The sequence below is a fragment of the Hippopotamus amphibius genome, chromosome 9 (genome assembly GCF_030028045.1).
Source record: "Hippopotamus amphibius kiboko isolate mHipAmp2 chromosome 9, mHipAmp2.hap2, whole genome shotgun sequence".
NCBI lineage: Eukaryota > Metazoa > Chordata > Mammalia > Artiodactyla > Hippopotamidae > Hippopotamus > Hippopotamus amphibius.
Window position 1 is genome coordinate 37,903,995 of NC_080194.1, and position 12,744 is coordinate 37,916,738.

Here is a 12,744-nt window from a genome sequence, read left to right on the forward strand (position 1 = left end):
ACTACTGTTATACTGTCACCACCACACAGGTTCCTCTGCTTACTTTCCTGGTGATGCTGTGAAATCTGTCTAGGGGAGTGGATTCGTGATCTCCGAAGGAAAAGAATTTCTCCTGGGATCAATAACAAGTTGCTGCTCAGGTTTAAGTAGCAGAGTAACAGTTTATTAAGGAGAGAAAGTACAACAGCTCCTGGCACAGACACCAGGAGGGGGTGGAGAGACCCACGATGGAGTCCTACATGAGTCTTATATACCCTAAAAATAGAGGAGTTAATCGTAACCCCCACCTAGTTACCTCTAACAGTAGAAATTTACAACAGCGATGGATTGATTACTAAAAACAGCGATTCTAGCCCGAGGATTAAGGATTGATCGTCCCCCGGAGGGTCATCATATTCATCAGAGTTTTAAATTTCTTGGCTCAGCCTTTAGCTTACAATCAAAATTACAAAGGGGAGTTGCAAGAATCACAATCTTAAAGGAAGAAGGGAGGTTTAAGCTTTACATCACATTCTCAAGTCTTCTTCCCCCTGCCGGTCAGGCCCGGGAGCTCTCACTGAAGCTCTCACTGGGAGCTCTTTGTTCTGCCACTAGGAATCTCTGCGCTTCACGCCCTCTCCTACCCTACCGTTGCTAGTGCTCCGATATTCTGTTGTACCTCCTTGCTCTTGCTCCAACCAGGGTAAGATTTCCCAAAGAGGGAATCTTACTGCTCTCATCATGCCCCTGGAAGCCCAGATCTTTGAACTATTCTTGTTTCAGAAGGAAGATACTGTGTGATAGGATTTCTTTTCTGTCCTACCAATAACTAAGCGCAAAGTTTCCCTTAAGGGAAGGGGTGGGATTTTGATCTTTTCTCCAGGTCGGTGGGTTGGGAGACTTAACAGAAGGCCTCCAACAGACTAATGGTGGTTTGACTTTCAAGGATATTACCTAAACAGACTGTTAAACATACTAATCCTCATGATAGTGAAGTGGGGAGGTTATTCCTCTAAGTCCTTGCTATTTAGCCACTAATATGGCCCTAGACTTCCAGGATGTATAAGTAAGTGAGCATAGGGTATCTGGTAATGACCATTGCCCCCCACACCTTTTTCCCTAAAGCACAGACACAATAAGACCCACACATTTGCTAGTAGTTTTCAGGTTATACTAATAAGAGGGAATTGAATAGGAAACATGGAGCTCGGATCTAGATTAAACAAAAACCAACTTAAGGCTTGTTTGCAGATGGCAGAAAACTGTAAGGCTAACAAAAACACCTGGAAAAAGAAGAAATGTTTCCAAAATAAGACAAGAAATCTCAATACCAACAGACAAAAGTAACAAAGAAAAATAATAATAAAGTGTTTAACATCATCATCAAAGAGCAAATCTTTAGAATCCAACTCTGAAGGGAATCTCTGCAAAGCATTGGATGCACAGCGGATGGATTTCCCAGCACCTCTTAACGGAGCAGCCACATAGATTCAGCTAGAGTTATGTGCTAATTTCCTGATCCCTGTCCCCTGGTCACAGTTGGCCGGCCAGGACAAAGCATTCTATCCAAACTAGGCCAATGACAATCTTTTCTCTAGACCAGTGGTTCTCAACTGGAGACACTTTTGCCCCCAGGGGACATTTGGCAATGTCTGGAGACATTATTTATTTATTGGCTGCCTTAGGTCTTCGTTGCTGCGAGTGGGCTTTCTCTAGCTGTGGTGAGTGGGGCCTACTCTTTGTTGCGGTGTGCGGGCTGCTCATTGCGGTGGCTTCTCTTGTTGTGGAGCATGGGCCCTAGGTGCACAGGCTTCAGTAGCTGTGGCTCGCAGGCTCTAGAGTGCAGGCTCAGTAGTTGTGGCGCAGGGGCTTAGTAGCTCCTTGGCATGTGGGATCTTCCCCGACCAGGGCTCGAACCCATGTCCCCTGCACTGGCAGGTGGGTTCTTAACCACTGAGCCACCAAGGAAACCCCCAAGGAGACATTTTTGAGTATCGCAATTGGCATCTAGTATGTAGAGTTCAGGGATGCTGCTAAACATCTTACAAAGCACAGGACAACAAGAATTAACTTGTCCGAAATGTCGATCGTGCTGAGGTTGCTAACCTCGCAGTTGACCGATCCCTGCTGTGAACCTTACGCAGGCTGTTCCTTACTCACATATTTACTATTAGGAAGTGGATGAAAAATATTCTCCTGGCATGTGATGAAGGGTGCGATGGGGGAGGTTTAAGTTTATTTCTGAGTCAGAGAGAAGGCATTGCCTAGAATTCATAAAAACACTATAATGAGATAAATTGTAATTCAGATAAATTGTTTGTTAGAGAAGGACTTGGGTTTTTTTCTTAGCTAGTAATAAACTTACCTTATGGCTCTTTCTCACAGCACTCAATATGAGACTATGTTGAAGCATTAATTGAACAGCTTTTACTGTCAGTCAAAACGAACCTCTTACTCCACCTGGCATCCAGTAATACAGAACCAACTATGGCGGTTGTGAAGACTCTATAATCTATGTCTGTGCCTATGGTGCATGATGGAAAAAGATGCAAAGTTAATTTAGGGTAACCCCTTTGTCCCACCAAAGACATTACATTAAAACAAAACAAAACCGAAAACGAGAAAAACAAAAACGAAAAAAATGCAGGTGTGTGTGTAAGTATTCTCATAGGGACTTGGCGGAAATTTTGCTCTTTTTCTTTGCAGAAATACTAGCACCCATTACCAAGATACCTATTTGTGCCTTTGTTATAATGTGACAGGGTTCTTGCATGTGTCAGCAAAAAAGCACCATGATCAAACAATACCAGAGCCACCAGAGGAGTGAAATAAAAGTGAGTAAAACTATGTAAGATTATTTGCCAGAAGTGATATTGAGGGCAAGAGGCAAAAGGATAAGAGGAGGGCTATGTGTGTGCACTTTTTCAGAGGCATTTAACAATTATTTTTAAATCCTACTTTCTGATTGTGATTTAGCTGTGATTACACAGAAGGTGGAAAGAGATACTGTGTGAATCCAGTGAAGACATATGTCATCATCACCGCAGGAAATTAAAACGGGACTTGATGCAGAAAAGGGCGTGCAGGTCAGTGGATGCCAGCCAGGGTGCCAGCAGTTTGCCTGAAAGTAGCAAGGAGGATTTAAGACAGAGACGCATGCCCACTTGAAAGTTATGCCTCCCACAACCATAGTTGCTGTGTCAAGGCCACCTGTACAGCCTGTCACGGCAGCCAAGTCACTGTCCCTTGTGCTGGATCGTCCAGCTCAGCCAGGACCCAGGGGAGGGAACACAGAGGGCATCTGACACAGGAAAATAGGGACATGTTTAGGGGAAGCTCAGAGGTATCTGGGACCCCAAAGAATGATGCCTGGAGGTAGATAAATTTCTGGAAAGTGATATGCACTGGAAAAGGCTTGTGGGTCATACTGAGGCTACTGAATATATCCATGAATTTTGTTTCTGTTTAACATCCCAGAAAATGGCCAAAGAGGTACCCAGAGATTCTAAATAAAACCTAAAGTAAATGTATACTGAATATTACATTCAGCTCTGGCAGGTTGGAGAGGGGTCAAACAAATCGTTGGTCTCGTGGTGGGGATGACAACTGAACTTGCCCAGTGCATCAAGCATATTAGAGTAATTCAGAGCATGCTGTGGGTGTGTTGTCAACATTAATAGGGACTGTTAGAAAGAATGGGGGTGAAGAGAAGATAAAGAAAACATTTTTCTGGTCAGGTAATGAACCCAAACACATCCTGTGGACTTCAGTTGTCCAGGGTGGGGGGTGAGAGGTGGCTAACGTGTGACCTCGGGTGGGAAGCTGTTGAGCAAATAGGACAAAACCTTAACCAGCTGCTTTCTGGATTCTTTACCCTCCCAGAAGCTTATCTGGTGAATAGCGGGGTCCTGCTCACATTTTTTTTAACATGGCTCTGAGTCAGTGTATGCGTGTCCTGGGCCAGCTCTCAACAAGACAGCCCTGAGCAGATGAAGAGAATAAAATAAGACACTGACCCCTCTCAGTGGTTATGCTGCTGTCCATAGGCTTTGGTTCTGTGTTAGCTTTACTTCTTATCAGAAAAAGAGCTGCCTCTATCACCCCCTTCATCGCTCCTCTTCATCCACAGATTGTGCTATTTGGCTCCCAGTTGAGGGGGTTATCTAACACGCCATGCTTGCCTGGGGAGCAAGGGTCTTGTTAGGCACCACTTCCTGGATGGTTTTGCCCTGATTAAAACACTAGGGTGGTCTTTGAGTTCAGCAGTTGTTCTCCCCCCACCCCGCTATGGCTGTAAGGCGCCACCACCCTGTGAAACATCACCTTTGGGCAACATCACAATGGAACGTTGGTCAGATCTCACCATGTGGACAGCCTCAGATTCCCAGTATGTGGCTCATTTGAGTGGCCCAGTTACAAAAAAGAACAGAAATAACCAAGAAGGGACATTTCCTGCTTTGGGTCTTTTTTGGGGTATGCCATTTATCCACTGCCTCTGGAACACTGGGATGCTCTTATGTTGGTTATAAATATGCAGCTAACCTACACTTTGTTTTCATGGTCTAGGGAGAAGGTACATTACTATCACGTCTTCACAAGACTGTGTCCTCTGTGAACAAGACCAAGCACTACTGTGTAGGGTACTGAAAATTGATCGACAATGTTGGTGATTTTAAGCAATGCTATCTTGGACTGAGGAAAGCGTGTGTGTACCCCCACTCTGGAACTATTTCATCTTATCCTGCTTTCTAGGGTCCATAGATAGCTGATGTTTTCATGCTACTGCTCGTTTACAGCTTATTGTAGAGAAAAAGGAACAGTTCTTTACAAGTGCCCAATGGAACTGAGGTGACCAAGCCATCTTGGTCTGCTCAGGACTGTCCCTGTTTTAATACCAAAAGTCTCCTGTCCCAAGAAACCCTTCAGTCTCAGGCAAACCAGAATGTTTGGTCACCCTAAATGGAAATGAATATGGCTCTGGTCAAAGTGTATGGAACTAACAAGATTTAAGAGGTTTGGCATTTTAAGGAAACTTCCACGTGACTCTTGGTGAATATGTTCATCCACATGTGTGTTATAAAATTAAGATTTCTAATTTTTAAGCCACGAAGGCCAATATAGTGGAGGAATGATTGTTAAACATAAGATATTGTGTTAAACCACTGTAAAATTCATTAAACAAATATTGAGTATTTACTATGTGCCAAGTGCCTTTCTAAGTATCAGAAATAGAGAAATGAGCAAAATAAAATCTTTAATTTCAGAGGACAAATTCTCAGGAATACAATCAGGAAGGCTGGCATGCTTCTTCTGAATGAATTGTGGGATAAACGTGCACAATGGTCAAACCTTCCCAATACCAATTTGGGAAACCCAGTAGCAAGACGTTTTCATGATACATATCCTACTGTTTTCTAATCTTGACTGCATATCCTATGAGAGAAAAGTTGCACAACATATGCATATTTACAGATTATATGCATGTACTACTATGTGTATAAACACATACACAAAAATGGAAATTAAGGAAGACTGTCCTGAGTAACCCCTGAGATGTGTGCATCCAACTTTAGAGATGGCTAATACATCCCAGGTCAGTTCATAGATGGCATGATGATGGCTTGCTGGAAGAAGGCAAAGGATATCTGTGCAGCAGCTTAGACCAACTGCATCTTCACACAATGATTTTTACCACAGGCTGTGCCCTCCTGGGTCTCTATGATGTCCTTGACCATGTGGGGTCCTCCTTGAGGAAAATATGAGCCCCCCCCCCACCCCGCCATCTAGACAAGCATGAAGCTTCACATGGCTTCAATTTAAACAAGCTTATGAAGCCCTGAGTGGTAGTGCTTCAACACTATCTCACTCCGTGAGAGTTAGATTATGAGGGTCTTAAGTGTGTATTTTTCCCCTGAAGTATACTTTTGGGGTGTACACAGTATTTAAGAGGAGCCAGGACAATGTCTGCCAAGAAGTCTTAGGCCACCTCAAACAGTAGAACAGAAAAAACACTAAGTGGCTTCTGAACAGGGCTGTCACCATCCATAAGGCTTCTAGGAAGTTCCTGTGCTAGGTTGTTTGGAAGGTCACCAAATTGGGCTGCCTCAGAAGCCTCTTGGATGCTGTTGTCTGAAAGTCTCTAAGGCCCTTGGGGGCTGAGGCAAAAACTCAGGACACACGTGACCAGCCATTAAAGGGTGGTTTAGTTCCAAGTAGGCATTAAAAGATAATTTTCAAAAGCAGGTTAAATCATGACTCTCATACAGATATAAGAATAAACACCAGTTGCAGATTTTATTTAACTTCACTTTTATTTAACGAGTGAAGTGATACAACCAGGTTAAAGGAGATTACCAAGAACAGACACAGTTATAGGTCAAGGATTTAGAAAAGAATGTACACATAGAGCCCAAATTGGTTTTCCGACTGTTTCTCTCCATATATAATTTGTTTGCATGTCTATAGACAGAACTATTTGGCATTGCTGTCAGTTACCTAAAATTTACAGAATCAGAATCAGACAACCCAGGTGTGCTTTAAAATAAACACTTATTTTTCCATGTAAGAACAAATTTTTCCCTACAGTTTCCCGACCTTTGATCAAAAGAGAATCTCAAAAATTCCTAATCACAAAATGAGTGTGGCCTCATTAGATCTGGCCTGATTATTTACATAGGTGCAGAAAGAATGTTAGTTTACCATAAAGGCCTTCATGTAAGTTTACTCTGCTGGAGGTTTCCATAAGGAATCTCAGGTTGGACTTCTAAAATTTTCTAATATTAGCTGTCCTGAGGCTAGGAAGCCATGCCCAAGAAACTTGATCCACCAGATTTCATGTGCAGGACATACATTTTGGGTGACTTCCTCACTTCTCAAAGTTCTCAAAACATCTCTAGGCTCCTGGCCTGTCATGGAAGTGAACTTCCTTACCAGCTGGACCCTGTAAGCCAGGTACCAGGAGGGCTTTGTCAGCACTAGCTCAATAAAGTCTACTTTAGTTCCCTAAAATCGACTGGTCAGGCAATAGCCACAACTTCCCCAGGTGGGCAGGGAGCCTCTTCCCTTGTCCTTGTGGTCATGTCCACCTGGAGGAGCCTGGTGATGAGATCACTGCTGGTATGCGCAGCCTATCCTCTGCAAAGTAGCTGTCTATGGTTGCAGACACTGAAGTCCATGAACCTGAAGCAGCTGGGAGTCAGAGGGCGTGATTCTTTCCCTCCTTTTCCAAAGAGCCCCTCTACCTTCCCTTGGTTGTCTGAAACCTTTTCCAAAAAGGATAAAGGGAGTTCGAATCACTTGTCCACAGTGCTCCTGGTTGGAAATTATTTGGTAAAGTCCCTCCCAGAGAGAATCTTCAGAAAATCCAAAAGCCATTCAGCAGGAATGAAGCACGAACTGGGAGGACCTTTAAATCACCGCTTCAGTCTTTAAGACGTAAGAATTTTGAATTTGAGCCATCTTCTGCCAGTGTTTTGATTCTTGGGTATGGGCCATCATATGATTGATGATTGCTCTTGTGTCCTGTTGAAATCTTTGCCTACTCCAAGGAAATCTTTCTGCCAAATCTGTGGAAGAAGCTTTAATCTCAATAACAAGAACATGAGACTTTTGAGCTGAGTTTTAAAATTGAGAAATTAAAGCAGTACCTGAAAAAAAGTTAAGAAAATATTGCAAGCAAATGCAATGGTAATTTGGACCAGTGAAATACTTCCCAGCTGGGAAGTAATTCATAGTAGGAAAAAGGTTGGAAAATTGAGGTGCAGGGGTTGCCCCCTAGTGTTCACGGTAAACCTTGGAGTCTAGCTGTAGTAAATGAACTAAATAAATATCAGTCCTGAACTTTATGCAGTATTCCTCCCCAGAGGAAAGAAATGGTGGGAAAGCTTCAGTGAAACAAATTCTATCTAAACATATCATTCTCTATGATGCTGGTCCAGAATGATGATTCTCCAGATGCGGGTCTGGAATTAAGCTGGACATATCCTATGTCTTTCCATCTCTCTAGATATTTCAGAAGGATGGTCCATATCAGGATGTTTTATACAATATCTTAGGAGCATATTCATGTTACAGACCTGATGTTGGTTATGTCCAGGGGATGACCTTCATTGTGGCATTGTTCATTCTCAATTTGGAAGAGTCAGCTGCCTTCACTGCGTTTGGAAATCTCATGAATAAGCCATCCCAGTTGGGCTTTCTCTGTGTGGATTGCAGCAAGATGTTGAAATATTTTAGAACATCTGAAGTATTCTTTGAGGGCAGTCTCTTTATACTTTTTCTTCCTATCAAGTAGTCTTATGGTCTCACATTAGCATATACTTGACAGACTGGATACTCACATAGAATCACAAATCACTATTCTACTTGATCCGACCAGACCAGCCTGGGATGTATTTTGCAGAGATGGGGAGGAATTTTTATTTAGAACTGGGATAGGAATCCTCCAGTGATATGAAGACATTTTCTTCAGACAGGCTTTACTCACATAGCATTGTATCTAAACAAACTGGCAGAGGTTCTCATACCAGAAAATCTGTTTGGCTGCATTGCAGCCACTCAGATGCAGAAAAGTGCCAGTTAACGGACTTAGGCCTTTGTGTCAGTAATGAAGCATACAAGAAGGAGACAAGAATAGCAGCACTGCTTTGAACAGCCAATCTTCATAATTAACAGACTAATTGAAATGTAAAAAAACATTTTTTATAACAGTATTTTGTTTCCTATGTAAGCATATGGAGGAAAGTTGGAGTAATCCAAAAGAATCAAGAGATGGGAAACAGCTGATTTTGAATTTTATGTCTGAAGGAATGAAAATGAGCAACTGATTGACAGCATTATTTTTAAAAAGTATTTTGCAGGGAGAGCCATTTTACAAAAGAAAAAGTGTAAATGACTAGTTCATACTCCATAATTTGGGGTAAACTTTTGAAAAAGCACTTTGCAAAAGCACTTTAAAATAGTTTTGGGGGAAAAAGGACAGTGGCTGGTCATACCCAATTAAATAAGCATCATTTTCAAATATGACTTTCCAGCCAAGGCCTTGGTTACATAACCATTTTTCCAATTATATTTAGTAAAAAGGAAGGTAGATTCTTACTGAACCTATGCAAATAAAGGTGTTACCATTTAAAAGTGAAATCTTTAATAAAATTTTCTGAATTTGGAAGGGGAGTCAAGGAAGGAGAAGAAAACATCATCTAAAGATGTTTCATTTCAGTTTACAAAATCAGAATCTACTAAATTGTTATAGGTTATAAATAAGTTAATAAGAAGGAAAAAGGGATTCCTCATGTATCCAGAAAACAGAACATTAAAACAATATCAGCAATATTCCAAACAATTAGCTAGAATCATCTCTCATTAGGTCATCCATCCTATGTAATCAATTCTTGTTCTGCTGGATATTGGGTTAGCAGTATCATGAACCCATCTGCTTCTTACTAAGAGTCCTGTAAATCCTGATTTAGCCCAACAGTACAGCCTTTTTTTCATTTTCTTCAGTACAGTCTTAAGGTTGTTTAAGTGATGACATCAGAAGCCTGTACCCAAGGTCTATTTATTGAAGTGTCAGTAGTTTGAAATATCTGGTACAGTCCTCTTCCTTGGGTTCTGGGGACCATGCATCTTTGTCAAAGATGTGATCTGGCCTCTGCAACTGATGCAGAGCCGTCAGGGGAGCTTCCAAGTACTACAAAAACTATCTGTAGATGCCAGAGACTTAAAATGACTATGGTAATTACTGGAGAGGGTTCATATCAAGCATGATGCGACTGGCAAGGAAGTTTGGTTGTTTCTGTGTCATGCAAAACAATGCTAACCCAAATAAATAAATAAACATAAAGCTATGACAAAATGTCTATGCACATACTGAGTAAGGCTATTTTCAAAGAAGATATTGAATTTTACATCCGATTTATAAAAATGGATGAACATATTTGTTACAGAGGAAAAATTCTTGAGATATGCAAAATCTGAGTCATAATATATATATATATGTAATACTCTAAAAATATACCAAGTATGTAGCAAGAATATCAAGTAAAGAGATTCCAAGTAGGTCCTAGACATCTATATTTTAATAAAACTCTATAGATACGTCTGATATTTATTCCCAAATGAAAACCACTGGCCTAGAAGATGCTAGATTCAAATTAAAGAAGAAAGATTCCAACCAAATAAACATTTTAAATAGTAACTAAAATTATAACTAGTAATGCCCTAACATCAGGCAAAGCATCATTGGGATACAGAGAAACAGAGATACCGACAAATCTCCAGGGACTTCCCATGAATCATTTAAGTTCTAAAAGAGTTACAGCAATAAAATTTTACCTATGCAGATTTAACCTGGAGAAGGCTGAGCATCTTTTCTGATGTGACAGATCTTTCCATGAAACTCATCATAAATAAACTCATAAATAAAACCTAATTATTTAGAAATAACACCCCACTTTCATAAGGTAAAAGAACAAATATTTAGGGGTTGAGAGACCCACTGGGAAATCTCAAAGATAGATTTAGGGAGGCAAAAATCAAAAGCTGCCAGGAGATTTGAACTCTTCAGATAGGGTGCTGCAGAAACAACCGTTGTTGTTTTTCAAATGTCATTTGAAAGCGACAATAAAACATCTAAAAATAAGCACAAAATGTAATATGATTGTAAAGTATCTTAACTGTTTTCTAAGTGAGGAAGCTTTGCTTTTTAAAAATAATCAAGAACATAATACAATCAACGTATTATAAGACATAATATCTTTTTCTATATAGGCAAAGTACACATACACAAAGAACTTTCCATATTGGAGGTGAAGACAGTAAGCAGTAAACTAGGGAAATGAGGTCATCAAAATTGAGCAAACTTTGATGAAATTTTAACACATGTCATAGCTTTTCAGACTCAGGTATTATAAGCCAAGACAAATAAAATTTATACCCAGACAGAAAGTAGAATGGTGGTTGCCAGGGGTTAGAGGGAGGGTAGGATGGGGAGTTAATTGTCTTACAGGTGGGAAGTTTCAGTTTGGGAAATTGAAAGATTTCTGGGGATGGATGGTAGTGACAGTTGCACAACCATATAGACATACTTTAACGTACACTTAAAAATGGTTAAAATGGTAGATTATTTCCAAGTTTTTCCCTTTGTGGTGTTCTTTTATATTCTGGAACAAACTGGCACTTTATTTTAGGACCCATCTTAGGGCGTCTACAATATCAGAATGAATTTCATAATATGAAGATGGTATTAATATGCAATGCAGTCATTGTTGCTGTCTTCAAATGACTCAATAAATAGGAATTATAAACATTTCTCAATTCAGTTTCCAATATGTTAAGTGTTGATAATTAAACACACCACCCCTAGCCCCCTTCACTCTTTAAGGTCCTCAATGTGTTTGAAGAGTGCAAAGAGGGCTTTGGAGACAAAACAAAGGATACATACAAAACCTTGAGAACCATTGCTTTAGGACAAAACTACTCTTTTTTTTCTTGAAAAACAGGAGCACACACACAGTTGTATTTCTCTATTGCTCCTCAATAGTCTCAACCACTAACATAAATTCTAAGTTTTAACCAAAGTAACTTCTGTTTCAGAGAAAATTGGGGTTGAGGGGGGAGGAGGTGGAGAATTGTGAACTATGTCATATAGCAGCTTTTTATTTTACTTGTTCTTTTTTTTAAATTTTTCTGGCAGCGCCGCAGAGGGGAATCTTAGTTTCCCCACCAGGGATTGAACCCTCGCCCCTGCATTGGAAGCACGGAGTCTTAACCACTGGACTGCCAGGGAAGTCCCAGATACCAGCTTTTTAGCTTTTTTAACAGAACAGCAGAGTTCATAGCTACACATAACACAACTTTCCATAGCCACACACATCCCTTACAGTACAATTTATTAAAGTGGCAAAAATGAACATATTCATTAACAGACTCAAAGATACAGCCTCTACAGCATATAAATATGACACAAAAGTATATAAACTTATAAGACACAAAAGTATATAAACTTAAAGTCATGCTTAGTTATCAATGTCCAGTATTCTGTCTTACTTAGGGATGATCTTGGTATCCAATGATTACCAATTAATTAACTTAATTTTAATATCAACCCAAGGTTTTAAGTTACCTAAAACTCTTGGAAATTATCTTCAAGCTGATATACTACAAAACAAAAGTGCTGTTGAAATAAAAAGCTTTTTGGAATAATGATTTGATTAGTGAAACACAAATTTTCATTTCTCATAATCTTAAACAATATGAGTAATGTTAACTTATTTGATCAGTAAACTTGCCTAAATTTAGAAAAACATATCGAAGTAGAATACTGTTAGGAATTACACTTAACATTAATAAATTAGAGAAAATATAGCTGCTTTTCTTAAACCCCCAAATACTAAACTACTAATTTTCCAAAAATTTACTTATATTTGTAAACTGGAATTTTTTAAATGTTATTGGTTTCTGTAAGAGCATTTTTATTAGTGTAGCACATTTCAGGAGTTAGCAGTTCATTTTCACTACTTTCTGGGAATTTTGGGAAGATTTGCTTTATTTAAGCACTTATTTATCTGTATCAGCCAATCAGCAAAGAACTCAGTTAACATGCAACTTCATAATCAAATTTATTAATATCCTCTGGAAGTAAGAAAATACTACACATTTACACAATAAAGGATAAAAGTCTTTCTGAACTACAGACACATAGACATACAGAGACAGATAAAGAGGGCTTATAGTTTGGATTCTAAAATTTCAGTCACAGGTCAAGAG

The 12,744-nt window shown here is 39.8% G+C and overlaps 1 pseudogene; it reads left to right on the forward strand.

Moving 5' to 3' along the window:
• Positions 1-7,244: 7,244 nt before the first annotated feature.
• LOC130860775 (TBC1 domain family member 12-like) lies at positions 7,245-8,645 on the forward strand (annotated as a pseudogene).
• Positions 8,646-12,744: the final 4,099 nt, after the last annotated feature.